The following is a 20196-nucleotide window of genomic DNA, read 5'->3' as shown; positions in this document are numbered from 1 at the left end:
CACTTCTACATGCACCGGAAGTAGCCTCGGGTACTAAAACTAATGGTTTTGTAGAAACTAGTGTCCATTCTCCTTTGATTATTAGCTACATGATCTGAGACACGCTTGTATAGTTCTATTGGGATTCCATTTGGCCCCACAGCCTTACCCGAATGCAGGGAGTGGATAACGCTCACAACCTCGTCCACAGTAAAGTCAGACTCCAAAAGAACAGCGTCTGCATCTGAAATGGAGGGCATTTGAATATCTTTAATGTAAGTCTGTGCCTCCTCAGAAGACATGTCTGAAGAGGATGTGTAAACCGCTTCAAAGTAATCAGCCAACGTGTTTACTATATTCATGGGGGAACTGTGCACCGTACCATCGGTGGAGTGAAGCTGTGCTATCGCACTCCAAGCCTTGTCTTTCTTTTCAAGCCATGCTAGAAGCCTCCCTGCCTTATCGCCTACTTCATACACAATATGTTGGATGCACAGAAGCCTTGGTCTGGCCTGCACCCGCTGATACTCCGTGAATTCCGCCTGTTTAAGGCGTAGTTGACGTTGAGTCGCCTCAGTAGGATCTTGATCGTGTTGGGCCTGCAAAAGGTCTAGGTCTCGCTCTAGTGTTACCAGGTCTTCCTGTACAGTTCATCTGTGACCTGTTATTGAGGCTATCGCCTGGCCTCTTAGCACCGTTTTATATGCTTCCCATAGGACCCCATGTGATTCCACGGAAGTGACATTCTCTTGGAAGTAACTTGTTGTAGTCGCAACTAGTTCCCGTCTAATTTTGGAAACCTGCAAATAGTGGGGTGAGATCGGGAAAATACGCCTCCGGGTTCTCACATGAGAGGTGTACACCATAAGAAGCAGAGAATGATCTGATATACCCCTTGGACCTATCTTTACATCCAGTATGTGTGGCAGACTGTCAGTAGAAACAAAGAAATGGTCAATACGAGAAAGACAATTATGTACCCCTGAATAAAAAGTGTAACCACGCTCCCCGGGGTTCCTGAACCTCCACCTGTCTGTAAGACCCATAGCTTCTACATAGCCTTTTAGCCTTATCTTTTTCATCCCTGTCATCCTGTTGGGGTGGCGGTCAAGACCTACATCAAGAATTGCATTAAAGTCTCCGCCCATTATGAGCTCGCCGTCCGGGAGCGCGAGCAAAAATGCACTGATGGTGGGGAAAGCTATCAAGTGCAGGGCAGGGGGAATGTATACCGATACCACGTTAAATCTTTTCCCCTCCCATAAACAGGAGATAGCTGCAAATTGCCCGCTTGCATCTTTCCACACCTGTTGCACTACCACGGGAGAACTTTTACGCATCAGGATTCCCACCACCCTAGAACGGGAGGAGAACTCAGAATGTATCACCATTGTGTAACCCCATCGATCCAAAGCCTTACATGTCGACCCCACCAGATGCATTTCTTGAAGTAGTACCAATGATACTGCAACACCAGCCCCCTTTTGATTTTGTCCCCTAAACCGCGCACATTCCAGGTGAGCAGGGTCAGGGGGGGTACCGGAGCCATAATCGGGGCACTATCATATGTTATCACATCAGCCAAGACCCCCTCCGCCATCATAGTTAAAATATCCTTGAAAGCTCAGCAGCATTGGAACCCCAGCAAACACTTGTGTCCTTGAAGTACAGTCCAAAACTAAAGCACAAAACAAAGTGCAACCAACCCATCCCCCCTCAAACAATGCAATCTGAATTTGTACATAATCATTACAGTCACTTTCACCATTATCACTTCACCTTCTTACCCTTGAAACATCCCCTTGACTTCCCTCCACCCCCCTCCCTGCTTCCCTGCCCGTGGACTGTAAACTGCCCACCCCCCAACCCGGCAGAGTGCCTGTGAGTCCTCCACCCGTACTAATTGCGCAGAGGCAAATCGTTCCCTCCCCCCCCTCAGCATAATTATCAAATGAAAGGTCATAACACTGCAGCCCGCAATCAAGAATATTTGCCTATGAAGAATCGCCATAACATGTCTATGTAAATACAGTTCACCACATTATACATCTTATTATCTATTCCCAGCATCACCCCTCGTAAACAGCCCGCCCCCCCAATACTTGCAAGTGGTCATCAAGGCAGTCCTCCTGTAGGTTTCCTGTGCCTCTCACTCCTGTTCCGAGAGGCCTCGTGCCCCCAGATCATCACCCATCGCTGTTGACTCTGGGTCATCTCCAGGTCCCCGCTCCGGTGCGCCGCGGCGTCAACCTGGTTTGCCTCTGACTTTAGTCCATCCATCCAGCCAGTCCCAGGTCGCCTCAGGTGAGTCGAAGAACCAGGATTTACCGTCCCTTTCTACTCTTATTTTCGCTGGAAAAAGCATCGCGTACTTGATGTCTCTGCCTTGCAGTTCTTGTTTCACTGCCTGGAAGCTGCGTCGTTGCGCCTAGACCCAAGCCGTGAAATCCGGGAAGAAGGAGACCTCCTAGTGGTCAATCTTTAGTGGGAGGCCCGCTCTGGCAGTTTGTAGAATATTATCACAGTCCCGAAAGTTAAAGACTCTGGCAATAATATGTCTGGGAGGGGCCCCGACTTTAGGCCTCCTGCCCGGCACTCTATGGGCTCGTTCTATGGAGAAATATGCAGATAGTGACTTGGGCTTCAAAAGCTTCGTGATTAGCTCCTCCACATAAAGGTCAACCGCCGGCCCCTCCGTTTTTTCCGGAACCCCAAGGTTCCGGACATTATTGCGACGGGCCCTCCCTTCATAATCATCGAGCTGCTGTGCCATACGAGCCTGTCGTTTTTCCATGTCCGACATTTGGCGTTGGAGCTCGGAAGTATCATCCTGGAGTGCCGCCGTCACCACCTTGAGTTCGCGCACTTTTTCATTTGTCTGCTTAAAATCGACACGTAGTAACGAAACTTTTGTTGTTACTGAGTCCATAGATGTGCGCATATCCCGGATGGCTGCCAAGACATCATGGAGCGTGGGCTCCTTCGGCTGTGGAGATGACCCTCTCGCGCCATCTTTGTCCGGTCTCATCGAATCCACTTTGTCTCCACCCTGCTGCCACGCATACTTAGACAGCCTTGCCTGGACGTTATTCTTGGAGCTCCTGTTTCCTGACGCCATTGTCACCCCCCAGCGAAAGGCCAGCCGATTAGACACGGCAAGGAAGATGTGTCAGCGCGCTGCCACCGGCATCCAGGACCGCAGTAATCTATATATGTTGCATCTCACGTCTGACAGATCACCGATAGGCACACCCCTCACCCTTGGATCCTTAAATGGCTCGACGCAGCCTCCAGTACTTCACAGTCTGCTATGGAGGAGGGGAGGGGTCAAACAATCGGCAGCCAAGCAGTTCAGCCGGGGCCGCCTTGAGCAAGGCGGGGAAGGAGAGGGTGACACAAGGGTCCCGGCCGGCATCCAGTGGGCCCCAGTAGCCTCCCAGCGTCGCAGTCTACCCCAGGCACTGCCAAGGCGTCGTCACCCCAAGCGCTGTCCAGGTCCGGACGGAGCTCTCCCAGAGGCCACCAGGAGGTCCCGGTCCACGCAGGCACCGCCGTGTGATATGTGGGCTGCGGCGGGTCAGCGCGGACCGCGCCACCTCTCACCCCCGCCTCAGCTGCGCCGCGCCGTCGTCACTTTGCCGGATTGCAGGTAGGCTCCAAGCCGGGGCCTAGAGTTACTCCCCGATCCGGGGACGACTCTACCGCAGCAACCGGCAGCGGCGATCAGGTCGCTGCCTCTCCAATTTGTTCACGTAGCCCCCACAGCGCCCACCGGAGCCAAGCCCCCCTCCACGACTCACTTGGTGGAGGGGGAGCAGTCGTCAGGAGGTCGCCAAAGGGCAAGGGAGATCGCGCTCTGTTCAGCGCATCGGGGCCGCCATCTTGCTTCGTCCAGGCGCCTCCTCGGCCGAGCGCCTGAATGTCTATGAAACTGCGAGCCGCCCGCCGGAGAGCCACCTCACAGCCACCACGGGGGTACCAGCTATCCCATTGGGCACCGCGGGAGGGCCGTTGTCCGGGTTAGCAGGCTGCAAGGCAATTTAGTGCCGTAGTTCGGGAAGAGCCCGTTTAAGCAGCAGCCATTCCTCACGGCCGCTTAGCCACGCCCCTCCTACTTTCTTTTTTTAATGTTTTTATGTGAATCAGTTCAACTAAGTCACAAGATGTCTGCCAACACTTTCTGGTTTGAAGTGCTGGCAACCAAATCAGATCTCTGCACTAGATCTGGGGGGGTCACGGACATACTGCATCCCTAAATATACAACTGGGCATTTCTTCACATTTTTCTGCAACTACTGATTAGATTCATACCAAATCACAAAAAGACACTTCCTTGGACCCACATCTAGCTTCCTGCTAAATTTGGTGTAATTCCATCCAGCAGTTCGGGCTGTAGCCATGTCTAAAGGTTCTATGGGAATTAAGATGGGGAAAACATGCTTTTAAGTACCCCCCGGTTCACAGCTCTGGCTTGACGGATCACCCTAAAACTTTCAGGACAGCAGCTGAACTCAGCGTGTTACCAGTTTTGATAATTTTGTGAAGATTCATCAAATGGCTTCAAAGTTATAGGCAAAGGAAAAAAATGTCTTCCTTTGGAAACCAGGTTCTACCTATAACTACCTACTGGTGACCGCCAGTAGGTAATACATATTATATTCTGACGGTCGCCCTCAGATAGTTATAGATAGGACCATGTTATAGATAGGATCATGTTTCCATTTTTGTGACTTGCCATTAACTTTGGCGCCTGTTGATAAATCTGCACAAGTTTCAGGATGATTAGTCAAGCGGGGGATGAGAAGGAGTGTAAAAAAAAGTGAATTTTCCCATGTTAACTCCCATGGGGTCTTTAGATACGCCTGCAACAAGAAACTCTGAACAGAGTTACACCAAATTTGGCAGAAAGGTACTTTGTTTACACAGATTGTGCTTTTTGTTATTTGGTTTAAATCTGTTTAGTAGTTAATGAGCAAATTTAAGAAAATACCATTAGTGATATCTTTGGCCACGATGACTTCGCAAATAATAACGAGCTCATGCAGGGAAATGTAGAGCTCTGATTGGCTATTAACAATTCAACCAGTAATTGTTGGCAGCCATCTTAGGACTTAGGTTCAGCTGACTCCCACAAAAAAATGGTAAAAAGAAAGAAAAGGGGGCAGGGTAGGAATACCCTGACCCTCGAAGCCTTGGTCTTGGATCCTCATGGGACCACGTCATGACAGAAAAGCATTTACTGAAAAAATATATTGTAGGCTACCATGCTTGTTTAAAGTATAGCCCACAGGTGGTCTAAAATCTGAAGGCATGTGGAGAATTATTATAAACAATGGAGGGGCGCAATGGGTCCCCTTCAAAGGCTTAAAACAACCACAGGAACCGCCTCTTCCGCAGGGCTCCTTATTAAGTGCTTGGAGGGGCATCACAGACTCCTGAGCCCCAGGGCACACAACGTACCCAGGGCTTTAAAAAAATTCTTATGGGGCCCACGCAGACCCCGAGCTCTGAGGCCCACCACTTCCCCATGGCTTTATTTTTTAAAGAAAGATGGGGGCCAAGCGGCCCCTTCCTGGGCCATTCTCAGCTCCAGGGACCACCACTTCCCCAGTGTGCGCCATCCAAAGAAAAGGAGAGGGGCCACGCTGCTCCCCTCCTGCAGCAATACATTGCAGCAGGAGGGGAGCAGCGTGGCCCCTCTCCTTTTCTGCCACTCCCCACGGCAGGCTACTGCTAAGTCCAGGGGCGCCCACCACCAGGACATAGCTGTTTACTGTAACTTGGTGGGAACTTTGAAAGCTCCTGCCATGTCAGAGCAAGCACCCCACTTCCAGCAAATACTCTTGTTTGCTGGAAGCTGATGTTTTGTCTGTGTCCCTGCCTGCTGTCGAGCAGGTAGGGAAACAGACGAAAGGATTGCTCTCACAGACAGAGAGCTGGGTGTTTAGCAACTCCCTGTCTGTGAGAGCAATGCCAGCTTCCGCAGGAGGTGGAGAGACAGCAGTGACCCTGGGGGCATTCAGGCTCCACCTGCAGTCCTGGGGAAGGTGAGAAGAGAGCAGAAAGAGGCAGAATAAAGTCCAGACACAAGCAGAAAGAGGTAAGATAAAGGTGAGAAATTAGCAGAAAGAGTTAAGAAGAAGGTGAGAAATTAGCAAAAAGAGGCAAGATAAAGGTGTCAAATGAGCAGGAAGAGGCTGAAGAAAGGTTACCAACAAGCAGGAAGTGGAACAATAAAGGTCAGTAATGAGCACAAAGAGGAAGAATAAAGGTCAGCAACCATCAGAAAAAAGGAAAATAAAGGTGAGAAATGAACAGAAAGAGACAGAAAAAGGTCAGGAATGAGCAGAAAGAGGCAGGATAAAGGTCAGAAATGATTAGAAAGAGACAGAATAGAGGTCAGAAATGGGCAGAATGAGGCCATATAAAGGTCAGAAATGAGCCGAAAGAGGCAAACTAAAAGTCAGAACTGATCAGGGAGAGGCAGAATGAAGGACAGCAACAAATAGAAAGAGGCAGAATAAAGGTCAGGAGCGAGCAGAAAGAGGCAAAATAATGGGCATAAGAAGCTGAAAGAGGCAAGATAAAGGTCAGAAATAGCAGAAAGAGGCAAAATAAAGTTAAAAAAATTAGCAGAAAAAGGCAGAATAAAAATGAGAAACAAGCAGAAAGAGGCAAAATAGAGATAAGAAACAAGCAAAAATAGGCACAATAAAGGTTAGATATAAGCAGAAAGAGGCAACATGAAAGTAAGAAACGAGGATGAAAAGGCAGTAAATAGGACAGTAACGAGCAGAAGAGGCAGAATAAAGGTTAGGAGCAAGCAGAAAGAGGCAAAATAATGGTAGAATGAGGAGAAGCAAGATAAAAGTCCGAAATGAGCAGTAAAAGGCAAAAACAAAGTCAGAGTCAAACAGAAATAGGCAGACTAATGATGGGAAACAAACAGGAAGAGGTATAATAATGGTCAAAAACGAACAGAAAGAGGCAAAACAGAGATCAGAAACAAGCACAAAGAGGGAAAATAAAGGTTAGAAACGAGCAGAATACAGGTCGGCAATGAGAAGAAAGAGGCAAAATAAAGGACAGAAACAAGAAGAAAGAGGCAGAATACACGTAAGCAATGAGCAGATAGAGGCAAAATAAAGGTGAGAAACAAGCAGAAAGAGGCAGAATAAAGCTGAGAAATGATAAGAAAGAGGCAGAATAGGGGTACAAAATTAGCAAAAAAAAGGATTATACTGGTCAGAAACAAACAGAAACATGCAGTTTAAAGATGAAAAGAACAGAAAGAGGCAGAATAAATGATAGAAACAAACAGAAAGTGGCAAAATAGAGATCAGAAATGAGCACAAAGAGGCAAAATAAAGGTACAAAATTAGCAGAAAGAGGCAATATAATGGGCAGAAGCAGAAAGAGGCAAGATAAAGGTCAGAAATCAGCAGCAATAGGTAGAATAAAGATGAGAAATAAGCAGAAAGATGCAGAATAAAGGTTAGAAAGGAGCAAAAAAAGGCAAAATAGAGATCAGAATTGAGCAGTAAGAGACAAAATAAAGGTCAGAAATGATCAGAAAGAGGCAGAATAAAGGTAAGAAACACACAGAAAGAGTAGGAATAACGGGCAGCAATGAGAAGGAAGAGGCAGAATAAAGGTCAGAGAGAAACTATCCCAAAGACTCAAACTAAACGTCAAAATCGAGCAAAAAGAGACAGAATGAAGGGCAGTAATGAGCAGAGAGAGGCAGAATAAAGGTCAGGAGCAAGCACAAAGAGGCAACATAACTGGCAAAACAAGCAGAAAGAGGTAGGATAAAGGTCAGAAACAAGCAGAAAGAGGCAGAATAAAGGACAGAAATTATCGGAAAGAGGCAGAATAAAGATGAGAATCAAGCAGAAAGAGGCAGAATAAAGGTTACAAATGAGAAAAAAGAGGCAAAATAGAGATTAGAAATTAGCGGAAATAGACAAAATAATGGACAGACACGAGCAGAAAGAGTCAGATGAAAGGTAAGAAATGAGCTGAAAGAGGCAGAATAAAGGAGACTAATGAACAGAAAGCGAGCAGAAAGAGGCAAAATAACGGGCAGAATGAGCAGGAAGAGGCCAGATAAAAGTCAGCAATGAGCAGACAGAGACAGAATAAAGATGAGAAAAGAACAGAAAGAGGCAGATTAAAGGCAGAATGAAGCAGAATGAGGTAGAATGAAGGTCTGGAGCATGCAGAAAGAGGCAAAATAATGGGCAGAATAAGCAGAAAGAGGCAAGATAAAGGTCAGAAATGAGCAGTAAATTGCAAAATAAAGGTCAGAAATGAGCAACAAGAGGTAGAATAAAGACGTGAAATGAGCAGCTAGAGGCAGATTAAAGATTAGAAAGGAGCAAAAAAGGGCAAAATTGACATCAAAATTGAGCAGAAAGAGGCGAAATAAGGGTCATAGATGACCAGAAAGATGCAGAATAAAGGTAAGAAACTCGCAGAAAGAGGAAGAATACAGAACAGCAATGAGAAGGAAGAGGCAGAACAAAGGTCAGAAAAAAGCAGAAAGAGGCAAAATAGAGATCAGAAACTGCTCAAAGACTCAAACTAAAGGTCAAAAACTAGTAGAAAAAGACAGAATGAAGGACAGTAATGAGCAGATAGAGGCAGAATAAAGGTCAGGAGCAAGCACAAACAGGAAACATAAGTGGCAAAACAAGAAGAAAGAGACAAGATAAAGGCCAGAAAGAGGCAGAATAAAGGCCAGGAAAGAGCAGAAAGGGGCAGAATAAAGATGAGAAACAAGCAGAAAGAGGCAGAATAAAGAATAGAAATGAGCAAAAAGAGGCAAAATAGAGATTGGAAATGAGCAGAAAGAGACAGAATAATGGTCAGTAACAAGCAGAAAGAGTCAGAATAAAGGTAAGAAATGAGCTGAAAGAGACAGAATAAAGGAGGACAATGAACAGAAACAGGCAGAATAAAGGTCAGGAGCGAGCAGAAAGAGGCAAAATAACGGGCGGAATGAGCAAGAAGAGGCAAGAAAAAGATCATAAACAAGCAGAAAGAGGCCAGATAAAAGTCAGAAATGAGCAGACAGACAGAATAAAGATGAAAAATTAGCAGAAAGAGGCAGAATAAAGGTCAGAAACAAGTAGAAAAAGGCAAAATAGAGATCAGAAACTAGCACAAAGTGGCAAAATAAAAGTTAGAAAAGAGCAGAAAGTGGCAGAATAAAGGACAGCAATGAGTATAAAGAGGAAAAATAAAGGTCAGAAATGAGCAGAAAAAGGCAATATAACGGTCAGAAATTAGCAGAAAGAGGCAGAATAATGATCTACAATTAGCAGAGAGAGGCAAAATAAATGGGAGAAACGAAACAGAAAGAGGAAGACTAAAGATCAGAATTGAGTAGAAAGAGACAAAATAGAGGTCAGAAACAAGCAGGAAGAGACAGTTCAAAGGTGAGAAAAGAACAGAGAGAGGCAGAATAAAGGATTGACATGAGCAAAAAGCATCAGAATAAAAGTCTGAAACGAGCAGAAAGAGGCAAAATTAAGTTCATTAACAAAAAGAAAGAGGCAGAATAAAGGTGACAAATGAGCAGAAGGAGGCAAAATAGAGGTCAGAAACCAGCAGGAAGAGGAAAAATAAAGATAAGAAATGAACAGTAAAGGTAAAATAAAGGTCAGCCACGAGCAGATAGAGGAAAAATTAAGTTTAGAAAGGAGCAGAAAGGGCAAAATAAAGGTCAGAAGGGAGCAGAAAGAGGCATTTTAAAGGTCAGAAACAAGCAGAAAGAGGCAGAATAAAGGTAAGAAATTAGCAGAAAAAGGTAGCATGAAGGTCAGGAGTGATCAGAAAGAGGCAAAATAATAGACATAATAAGCAGAACCACTGAGAGACTCACACACTCCCAGGCCAACTCATAGACTCACACACACACACTAATGCACCCACTCACAGACCCACTCAGAGACTCACAAACCCACTCACAGACTCACTCATACACTCACAGATTAACTAAGAGACTCTTGCAGACTCTCACAGACCCACTCAGACACTCATCCACCCACTCACAGATCTACTCAGACACTCATGTTCCCATTCAGAGACCCACTCAGAGACTCATGTACCAAATCGCTGATCCACTTAAAGACTTACACACCCACTTACATGTCCACTCACACATCCACCGCTCAGACACTCATGCACTTAGTCACTCATAGACTCACAAACAGACTGACCTACCTATACAGGCACTCACACACTCACTCTCAAAGGTTACTGGTTACAGTTTTTTTTAACATATTTTTATTGATTTTCACAATAATACAATGGTATATATGACAATTTCCATCATAAAAGTTATATCTTTGCATGAACAAAAGAAATCAAAAGAAACTAACACCCACCCACCATCCCGCAGGGCTCAAACCAGCAGTTTCATACGTCTTGCGTTCCTCCCTTATGGTGTCACTGTGGTACATATTGTCACATATAACGTCTATGACATGAGCAGTAACCCAGCTAGGTAGACTTTTCCATATCCTGTCCTGTCTTTACCACCTGACAAAACTTGCATCCAAAGGTTATACACTCCATATCTAGGTTACTGGTTACTGTTAGGAAGTAAAATGTAAAACATTTTTGAAATTCACTGAAAAAACACAGGTTACCAGGACTTTATAGTTAGGAAATAGAATTTAAAAAGTCATAGAAATTTACAGAACAAACCAAAGGTTACAGGAAAGTTATAGTTAGCTCATATTTCACTCATACAAAACCAGATAAAATTTGCAGTTATAGTTACCTGAGCTAACTATAACGTATGCCCCATCAATGCACTGCTTATGACCTCACATATTACATGAAAAGATTGGTTCCTTTCTGTGGTTCTTGTATTTGAAGTACAGTTTACTTTTTAGGGACTAAGACACCTACAACATTTCTAATCTCAATGATATGTACCCAAGACTTGTTCCACAGTTATCTCTCAAAAAACATAATTTTCTTTAAAATCAAATTTATTAAAAACTTCATCAAAATCAAAATACAGTATATACTTAGTAATTCTACATTTAAAAACAATCACAGTGTATTAACATTCAGTACAAATATCCAAATTCACAAAAATTCGCAAAAAGTTAAAAGAGGTAGCCAAGTTGTCGACGCGTTTCGGTGTTTTAAAATTGATGATACACCTTCCTCAGGACTACAAACAAATTTCTTCAATCTAAAATATACAGAACAGTCAATTAGTATACAATCATTGAGAATATTCATTTTCAGAAAAGTTTTTTTTACAATACTCTAGGTGTCAGAGCAAAACAGTGAGATTCTCTTACTCAATTCGCAGTATTCAGTTTGCGTTCTCAGTCTAAATCCTGGGGATAGATAAATCTTATCCACTACTGTGGTTCCGGTTTGTTTCTTTAAAAACCTGTGTGTGCACAATGATAATTTGTGTACAGTTATTGCGTTCAGTTTTTATTTCGCAAAACTACAACCTTTTATTTATGCTTTATTAATCACAGTACAGTGCTTACTTTAAATTTTTTGTAGGCTGCCTTGGAAATTTAGTTTCAACCGCAAAGATGTATTTCGTATTTACTGTTTGACGCTTAGGAAGGTTCCTTAGGCTGACCTGTGTGTACATAATATTAGGTAAACCGTAAGTCTATTGCATTTTGGACACTAAATTTAAAAAGTGAGCTCATGAACGGTATGCTTACTGTATAACTGGTCATGGGAGCATTCAACTTTCTTTAATGTGTAGCTCCAGTGAGCATTTTTTCCACCTTTAGGTATTGCTTTGGTCTAAAGGGAGCGGGGTGCTTCTTTTTAGAATTGGAAGGCCACTCCTTTTGTCTAAGTAGAGAGAGTACAATGCGCATATTACATTCCATCATGTTCCCTTATTTAAAGCTAATTTATTTGTGAAACAGTCAAAGTTATGGTCTATTGACTTGTTTGAAGGAACAGCAAGCATATCAGCATGCAATTTAAGTACTGTTTATGGGACCTCTAGTTTTAAAATAACAGTACTACTGGTTAAACAGTGCAGTCCTGTTTAGAGTTAATCACATTCAAAAAGGGGGCAAAAATCCCCAGTTAAGCATAGTGGGTTTTGTCTAGATACATCGTTTGTGCTGGACCTAGGGTGTAGACTAAGCCCATTTCTCTTCTTTCTCTTACCTCCGTTTTGAGAGCTTCACCGCCACCTGCCTGGTAACCCGGTCTCCAGCGTCAGTAAATGTGCTGGAGAACCGGTACCTTTTATATTGTGGGGTGGTCTGTCATAATTGGGAAATCGTTTTCACCTGTGTAGATCATCGGCACTCTGTGGTCGCCATTATTGTAGTTTGGAGTATAACTACCGATCTTATGTTGACTACAAGTGAAAAGGGACTAAGACCCAAACATCGAAAAATTATTTTGTTATTTCAAGGCAGTGTGATTCAATTTAGTGGATGTAAGGTATTATGTTTCAAGGAGTAGATACTATTTGTCCTTACACAGTAGCGCCTGTGATGGTAGAGAGTATAGTCGGCGATTTTCGATAATTTCGGAATGGTCGTTTTATGGTCGCCATTAGTTTTTAATACACACTTCTTACTGCCTACTGGTAAAGATCATCGGGAAATTGTTTAAAGGCAGTGAGTTTCAAAATTCTAAATAAACAATTATGTGTCTTACGAAGTGGTTTGAGTGTCTCATTGTATATTAACCCTGGCCACACTCGCATAATTCCGTCCTAAACGAGGCGCGCTGTCACCTTGTAAAGTAAACAAACCGCACGCCATTTTGGTAGTTTGAACTACAGTTCCTGCAGCGGTCTACGTTACCAGCTTACATAGCACTTTTGTTACGATCTTAGAGTGTTATTATTCCAGGACTACTTAAATGCTATTAAACCATAGTCAGGCCAATGGTTAATACCTTACCATTGTAGATTCCCTTCATGATATACATGGTATGGTTGACTATGGATGCGCACAGTAGTACTAGACCTTTGTATTCAGATTGCCGGTATTAACCCTTTTCATCAATTCTAGTGTGATATCAAAAAATACAGTTATACAATCAGTTCCATACACACATGAGCATACCTGAGGCTAATATATGTTTGAAAAACGGAGCATCTATAATGAGTAATTTATGCAAGGATTTCGATATTAATATATAAGTCGAGCTCACGATTTCATACATAGGGTCACCCCTTACATTCTTGGATGGCTGGACCTATGTTGTTAAATGCATTCTGAGACATGTTATTATTATGACACAATAAGACATGTTATCAGGATCTTGAAAGTGAGGTCACATCATATGCTTAGTCACAATATCCTCTCTGAGCACATCACAGACGTGAATTTCATGTCCCTTTCTTGTACATCGTTAACATTTGTAAGTATGTAATAGTCCTCCATCATTAAACATACATATTTCCTAATTATCCTAGTTCACAGTTATTGTAACAGATCTAGAATCTGATTAGTAGAGAGTTTATTGTCAGTCATCAGAACCGTGAACACATTATTTAACTAGGGGATTACTGGGACAATAAGATAATTAACGGACCAGTCTTTCCCATTCCTCCCTACTGTTCAGGCCATGAGTGTACGTTCGGAACTTGGACATAAAGAATTGTTCTCTCTGTTTACGTTTCACGTCCAAGTTACCTCCACGCATGGTAGTTTTTATTTTTTCCACTATGCACCATTTTATTTCATCATCTTTGTGTTTTTCATTGGCCCAGTGGTCTACCAGGGGAGCGTTTTTCTTATGATTTTTTATGGCTGATCGGTGTTCAGAGAGGCGTAATCTGATTTCACGGCCAGTCTCACCAATATATCCCTTTTGGCACGGACAGACTATTAAGTAAATTACATTCTGGGTTCTACAATTGACATGTTCGTTTACCCAATGAGATGTCCCCATCAGTTCTATTCTGTCAGATTGAATGATAGATTTGCAGTGTGTGCATGAGCCACACGGTTGGTTACCTCTAATGGGTTTGCGAACCGGTGCAGTCGCGACTGGATGTTGCTCATTATAGATACAGCACAGGGACTCTTAATTATAGAAAAACAAGAAATAGATAAATTAGAAAAAGAACTTAATGAGTCCACTGCACTCGATGAGGCTACAAAAAAACTAGCGGAGATAAAAGAAGACATTACGGGATACCAAGAATATATGATAAATAAAAAAACGAATAAACTCAGGAAAGACATAGCCAATTTTAAATTGGAACTGGTGTACCCGTATCTTCAAAAGGACTATTTTGACCAACCAATCCCAAACGAATACAACAACCGTCCATTTAAATATAACAGAAACAAATTTTACAAAAAGAATGTGACTTTCTCTGACACATCCTATAACACAAGTGATTCAGAAGCTGAAAGAGTCCAAGATAGCAGTAAACGGAATGAGGCGAGAGAGGAAAGTACCGACGAGTTCCATAATTACCAAATTTTTTTAGATCAGGAGAAAAAGAGACAGACCCGTGGCTTCAGGACCCGGGGGAGGGGCCGTCGAGGGTTCCGTCAAACGGAAACCATGACAAGAAGACCCTATATGAGAACCCGCAGCCAGAAGGAATGGGAATAGATAATTATACCTTAAAAGCCCCGATAATTAACCTTTCAGACAGGGAATTAAATGCAGGAGAAATAAGTGTCCTTGAGAAAGGGCTAGGATTTGCCCCTACTACAGGGATTTGTCGGTACACTATAGAGAAAGACATCAGGGACTTTTTTCGAAAAATTAGAATAAAGAGATTTTTCGAAAATAAGGAATTGAGGCCAAAAAACAATAGATCAGGTTTAAAACCCCCCTCAACGTGGACCCCTGACATCTCTATGGTCAGCCAAGAGGTGGATACGTTTGAAAAAGTCATCTCAATAGGACTCGAAAAATTATTGGCAGGAAAGATTTGGACTCCTAACAATTTATCCAAAATAGAAAGGGAGGCCCTTAAAAATCTACAAGGCTATGAAGATATCACCATCAAGCCTGGTGATAAAGGCGGCAGTATTGTGGTCCTCAACACCGTAGACTACAATCAAAAAATGTATACTCTTCTTAGCAATAATGCCCACTATAAAAAATCCAACATGGGGGAGTGGAATAGACTCAAAACCAAAGTCCAGAATCTAGTCACTCTAGCCAAAGAAGATTGCATTATATGCGATGACGAGTCCAAATTCTTACTAAACAGTCACCCAAAAATACCTGCTTTGTATGGGCTCCCTAAAGTCCATAAGGACATTCGGGACCCACCAATGCGCCCCATAGTTTCAGGGATCGAGTCAGTAACGGAGCCACTCAGCAAATATGCTGATTGTTTTATCCGCCCCTTAGTTGAAGAATTACCGTCCTATATAAAGGACACTAAGGATATGATCACTAAGATAGAGGGAATTAGTTTTAATAATGAAACCCAGTGGTTGGTGTGCTTGGACATTGAGTCCTTGTACACCAACATACCCCAACAGGATACGATCACAATGATGAAGGACATTCTAAGTGACGCAGAGGGTTACTTATCTGCACATAATACTTTCATCATAGAATGCATAGAAACAGTCCTCTTGAACAATATCTTTTTATTCAACAGTGACCTCTTCTGCCAAATTAAGGGCACGAGCATGGGGGCTACCTGTGCGCCGAGCCTGGCCTGTTTATATGTGGGCAATTTTGAGAAACTCCACATTTATAACGAGCTTTGTCCCTTTTATGAGAATATCAAAAATTGGTCTAGATTTATAGACGACGTCTTCTTCATATGGGAAGGGACGGAGGAAGATCTTGCCAAATTTCTTGAGTGGCTTAACTGCGGAGATGTGAACCTCAAGTTCACAGCCAATAAAAGTCAGGTGGCGGTTGATTTTTTAGACATCAAAATAAAGGCTGAGAATGGCAAGTTATGTGTGGAACTCTATGTTAAACCCTCAGACCGCAACACCTTGCTCCATCATCAAAGTTACCACCCAAAAAATCAGAAGGATGGCATCCCATACAGTCAATTTGTCAGAATAAGAAGGAACGGTACGGATAAAATCATGTTTGAAAAACATGCTGAAAATCTGAAAACGAAATTAATACAACGAGGCTATCCCAAAAGATTAATCAGGGACAGCTACAAGAGGGCAAAATACCAAAACAGGGAATCTCTATTTGAAACTGTCAACAACAAAAACAAGGAATCTGAAAGTAATATTGTTATGGTCTCTAATTTTAATGGACTAAGTAGTAAGGTAAAGAACCTCATTAATAAGAACTGGTCAATACTTAATGGAGAAGGTAAGGTTCCTTTACCCAAACCTATTTTCTCCTACAGGAGGAATAGGACTATCCGGAACTGTTTGGTTCAGACCTACAGAGAACCGAAAAAGTTGAAACAACTAAGTATAGATCAGGGCAAACCCATTAGAGGTAACCAACCGTGTGGCTCATGCACACACTGCAAATCTATCATTAAATCTGACAGAATAGAACTGATGGGGACATCTCATTGGGTAAACGAACATGTCAATTGTAGAACCCAGAATGTAATTTACTTAATAGTCTGTCCGTGCCAAAAGGGATATATTGGTGAGACTGGCCGTGAAATCAGATTACGCCTCTCTGAACACCGATCAGCCATAAAAAATCATAAGAAAAACGCTCCCCTGGTAGACCACTGGGCCAATGAAAAACACAAAGATGATGAAATAAAATGGTGCATAGTGGAAAAAATAAAAACTACCATGCGTGGAGGTAACTTGGACGTGAAACGTAAACAGAGAGAACAATTCTTTATGTCCAAGTTCCGAACGTACACTCATGGCCTGAACAGTAGGGAGGAATGGGAAAGACTGGTCCGTTAATTATCTTATTGTCCCAGTAATCCCCTAGTTAAATAATGTGTTCACGGTTCTGATGACTGACAATAAACTCTCTACTAATCAGATTCTAGATCTGTTACAATAACTGTGAACTAGGATAATTAGGAAATATGTATGTTTAATGATGGAGGACTATTACATACTTACAAATGTTAACGATGTACAAGAAAGGGACATGAAATTCACGTCTGTGATGTGCTCAGAGAGGATATTGTGACTAAGCATATGATGTGACCTCACTTTCAAGATCCTGATAACATGTCTTATTGTGTCATAATAATAACATGTCTCAGAATGCATTTAACAACATAGGTCCAGCCATCCAAGAATGTAAGGGGTGACCCTATGTATGAAATCGTGAGCTCGACTTATATATTAATATCGAAATCCTTGCATAAATTACTCATTATAGATGCTCCGTTTTTCAAACATATATTAGCCTCAGGTATGCTCATGTGTGTATGGAACTGATTGTATAACTGTATTTTTTGATATCACACTAGAATTGATGAAAAGGGTTAATACCGGCAATCTGAATACAAAGGTCTAGTACTACTGTGCGCATCCATAGTCAACCATACCATGTATATCATGAAGGGAATCTACAATGGTAAGGTATTAACCATTGGCCTGACTATGGTTTAATAGCATTTAAGTAGTCCTGGAATAATAACACTCTAAGATCGTAACAAAAGTGCTATGTAAGCTGGTAACGTAGACCGCTGCAGGAACTGTAGTTCAAACTACCAAAATGGCGTGCGGTTTGTTTACTTTACAAGGTGACAGCGCGCCTCGTTTAGGACGGAATTATGCGAGTGTGGCCAGGGTTAATATACAATGAGACACTCAAACCACTCCGTAAGACACATAATTGTTTATTTAGAATTTTGAAACTCACTGCCTTTAAACAATTTCCCGATGATCTTTACCAGTAGGCAGTAAGAAGTGTGTATTAAAAACTACTAAAATGGCGACCATAAAACGACCATTCCGAAATTATCGAAAATCGCCGACTATACTCTCTACCATCACAGGCGCTACTGTGTAAGGACAAATAGTATCTACTCCTTGAAACATAATACCTTACATCCACTAAATTGAATCACACTGCCTTGAAATAACAAAATAATTTTTCGATGTTTGGGTCTTAGTCCCTTTTCACTTGTAGTCCACATAAGATCGGTAGTTATACTCCAAACTACAATAATGGCGACCACAGAGTGCCGATGATCTACACAGGTGAAAACGATTTCCCAATTATGACAGACCACCCCACAATATAAAAGGTACCGGTTCTCCAGCACATTTACTGACGCTGGAGACCGGGTTACCAGGCAGGTGGCGGTGAAGCTCTCAAAACGGAGGTAAGAGAAAGAAGAGAAATGGGCTTAGTCTACACCCTAGGTCCAGCACAAACAATGTATCTAGACAAAACCCACTATGCTTAACTGGGGATTTTTGCCCCCTTTTTGAATGTGATTAACTCTAAACAGGACTGCACTGTTTAACCAGTAGTACTGTTATTTTAAAACTAGAGGTCCCATAAACAGTACTTAAATTGCATGCTGATATGCTTGCTGTTCCTTCAAACAAGTCAATAGACCATAACTTTGACTGTTTCACAAATAAATTAGCTTTAAATAAGGGAACATGATGGAATGTAATATGCGCATTGTACTCTCTCTACTTAGACAAAAGGAGTGGCCTTCCAATTCTAAAAAGAAGCACCCCGCTCCCTTTAGACCAAAGCAATACCTAAAGGTGGAAAAGATGCTCACTGGAGCTACACATTAAAGAAAGTTGAATGCTCCCATGACCAGTTATACAGTAAGCATACCGTTCATGAGCTCACTTTTTAAATTTAGTGTCCAAAATGCAATAGACTTACGGTTTACCTAATATTATGTACACACAGGTCAGCCTAAGGAACCTTCCTAAGCGTCAAACAGTAAATACGAAATACATCTTTGCGGTTGAAACTAAATTTCCAAGGCAGCCTACAAAAAATTTAAAGTAAGCACTGTACTGTGATTAATAAAGCATAAATAAAAGGTTGTAGTTTTGCGAAATAAAAACTGAACGCAATAACTGTACACAAATTATCATTGTGCACACACAGGTTTTTAAAGAAACAAACCGGAACCACAGTAGTGGATAAGATTTATCTATCCCCAGGATTTAGACTGAGAACGCAAACTGAATACTGCGAATTGAGTAAGAGAATCTCACTGTTTTGCTCTGACACCTAGAGTATTGTAAAAAAAAACTTTTCTGAAAATGAATATTCTCAATGATTGTATACTAATTGACTGTTCTGTATATTTTAGATTGAAGAAATTTGTTTGTAGTCCTGAGGAAGGTGTATCATCAATTTTAAAACACCGAAACGCGTCGACAACTTGGCTACCTCTTTTAACTTTTTGCGAATTTTTGTGAATTTGGATATTTGTACTGAATGTTAATACACTGTGATTGTTTTTAAATGTAGAATTACTAAGTATATACTGTATTTTGATTTTGATGAAGTTTTTAATAAATTTGATTTTAAAGAAAATTATGTTTTTTGAGAGATAACTGTGGAACAAGTCTTGGGTACATATCATTGAGATTAGAAATGTTGTAGGTGTCTTAGTCCCTAAAAAGTAAACTGTACTTCAAATACAAGAACCACAGAAAGGAACCAATCTTTTCTTGTTTTGCTACCTTTCCCAGTCCTTTCTGGGTGTGTAAGGGAAAACTCTCTCTTTTGTCAAACTCACATATTACATCACTCATGACATGGTCAGTGACATCACTGATGACATCACTGATAACACCTCAAATGACATCACTGATGAGATCATCCACAGAACCACTTACACCCCATACATCTCATACATCCACTCCCACACAACCACTGAAATACTCATTCACAGACCCATACAAACACTCACACACCTACTCGCTGATCCCTGGAACCACTCACACATCAACCCACCCACACAGCCACTAGTACAACCACTTACTCACATATATAGGCACTCATTTACCTACTCACTGACGTATACAGCCACTCACACATCGAGCCATAGACACTTACACCCCACTCATACACACATACCGCCACTCACACACTGAATTAGTCACCCATATAGCTACTTACATACCTACTCCCTCAACCATACAGTCACTCACACAACCACTCACTCACTCATATAGTTACTCGCACACCCACTCACTTAGTCATATACATACTAACACATATACTCAATGACCTATACAGTTACAGAGACAAGCATATACTCTCCCAAACAACCTCTCTCACACTGAAGTTTCAAGCTTTACTTTATCGGAATAGTTA

The sequence above is a fragment of the Lissotriton vulgaris genome, chromosome 4_1, assembly GCF_964263255.1.
Source record: "Lissotriton vulgaris chromosome 4_1, aLisVul1.2, whole genome shotgun sequence".
NCBI lineage: Eukaryota > Metazoa > Chordata > Amphibia > Caudata > Salamandridae > Lissotriton > Lissotriton vulgaris.
Note: the sequence above shows the minus strand (reverse complement) of the source record.